This window comes from Bison bison, unplaced genomic scaffold (assembly GCF_000754665.1).
Source record: "Bison bison bison isolate TAMUID 2011002044 unplaced genomic scaffold, Bison_UMD1.0 scf7180017864154, whole genome shotgun sequence".
In the NCBI taxonomy this organism is placed as follows: Eukaryota; Metazoa; Chordata; class Mammalia; order Artiodactyla; family Bovidae; genus Bison; species Bison bison.
The window spans coordinates 70,053-72,285 of NW_011494726.1; positions in this window are offsets into that span (position 1 = coordinate 70,053).

A 2,233-nucleotide genomic window follows, 5' to 3' on the forward strand; every position below is an offset into this window, starting at 1 on the left:
CCCCAAAAGCCAGAGTCTGCCTACTTTATTGCTTTGTGCTCTCACCTCTGACTTTACTGGGGGCTGTCCCCCACCACCATCTCGCTCTCTCTGACAAAGAGTTAACTTACAGCTCCAGTTAATAAGTTCCTGGGCATTAGGAGTGTTTAAATCTAAACCCCTCAGATAGCTCTCTAACTCACCTGACAAGTTTACCCGGACTCCTACAGCTATGCATATGATTGTTTACAGTCTCTCAGCCTCGAGAGGCACGGGAAGCTTAAGATATTCAAATAGCTTAGAGCCTCTCAGAGAGTTAGAAACTGTCAGAATAAAACTAGTAAAAGATTTCATTGATGAGCCAATTCTTGCTGCCAAGTTTCCACATCCCCTGTATTGTATCCTTGAATGTGTATTAATTAATATAGTTGGTATGTAGAAAAAATAAGTAGTGGCCTTGGTGTTAGCAACTTTAGACCCTTAAGGTAATAAATTCTTTCCTTTGTTGTAAACCCACTAAACCTCTGCCCTATAGGAATGAAACTTTATCTAACACCTTCGGAAGATGGTGCCAAACCTTAAAATAATTACTCTTAGAGAAAATAAGTCTTACAGTTGACAAACCTTTGTCAAGAGTCATAAAATGTTAATAGGTCTTCTGGCCAGAAGATGATGTAAATCACCTAAACAATTTGTATACGATAAATTTGCAGGAAAGAAACCCTGGTTTTTGATAAGGATCAAAGACTGCTGACTTTGCATGATTTCACATTCCCTATTATCCTCTATGTGTAACTTAGGGTATAAAAGCCCCTGTTGAAAATAAAGCTACGGGCCTTGCTCACCAAAGCTTGGTCTCCCCATGTCATTCTTTCTTTTCACATTCCAGCTGAAGTTTCCATCTGGAGCGCGGATATCCTCTGCGACCATTTATTTGCCTGGGCTTCTAAGACCCACTTGAGAAGGTATCTAAGGTGGGGCACCTTCTGCTATTTGAGAGGGTGCCTGCGGCCTCCGTGGTCACAGCTAACCTGGTGTCACAGGTTATATTGATTTTCCGCGTAAACCAAGCTACTCAGCCTCTTTTCTCCACTGAATTTTCCTACTGAGCTATCGTCATTCTATTACTCTTTATATCTTTGATGAATATTTAAATTAATCACCGACGCCGTCTCCCCTTCGAATACCCTGGATCAGCCGGGGCTGGTCTCCAGCATGACAGTTCCTCCGAAAGGTCAGCATAGAATTACCAGATGACTCAGCAATTCCACTCCCAGATGTATAAGTAAAAGAACTGAAAACAGGAAGTTCTGGTCCATGACTGAGACACAGGAGGCTCCTCAACTCACCTCCACCCCTGGTCACACAAAGTTGACAGCTACAACACAAAGCCATTGAAAGAAATCCAGTAATGAGTTGAGCCAGTGCTACATATTGGGCAAGCAAGAAAATACTCACATTGGAGAGGGTCTTGGCACACCCTCAAGCCACGAAGAACAAAGAAGGTGGCTTGGACAATTACAAGGGTTCGAGACACAACCAAGAGCTTGGGAGGATGGGATGACGAGGTTCCTCTCCTATATGTGGTCACGTGGTCAAAACTGGAAGACGTTGCTATTTTATCTAATGCCCAGCAGCCAGTACAGAATGTGGAGGAAAATGAAGTCTCCGCACTGGGTCTTGCACATTTTCCCCACATCTGCAGGTAGCTCCCTACTGGGCACACCCACTTTCCCTGCAGGCTCCAACCCAGAAAAGCGACCCTCAGCTCTGCTAGCCCTGCCATCTCACCTCATTATGTCCCAGGAATATCAGAACGTGTTCTGCAACAGTTTACTGGGAGGTCCCTGCTCTTTAAGCATCTCTCCTGTTGGAGTCTGAGATTCAGCTCCACTGGCAGGCACTCCATCTGCCTGGATGACATAGTAACCTCCTTCCTGTGGTCTCTTTTGAGAAATAAATGATAAGGCAAAACACCCTGAGTCTCTGATATGTTAGAATAATTTAGTGGCATGAGTGTCCTCTCAGTTCAGTTCAGTTCAGTTGCTCATTCACGTCCGACTCTTTGCGACCCCATGGACTGCAGCATGCCAGGCCTCTCTGTCCATCACCAACTCCCAGAGTTTACCCAAACTCATGTCCATTAGTCAGTGATGCCATCCAACCATCTCATCCTCTGTCATCCCCTTCTCCTCCTGCCCTCAATCTTTCTCAGCATCAGGGTCTTTTCACATGAGTCAGTTCTTTGCATCAG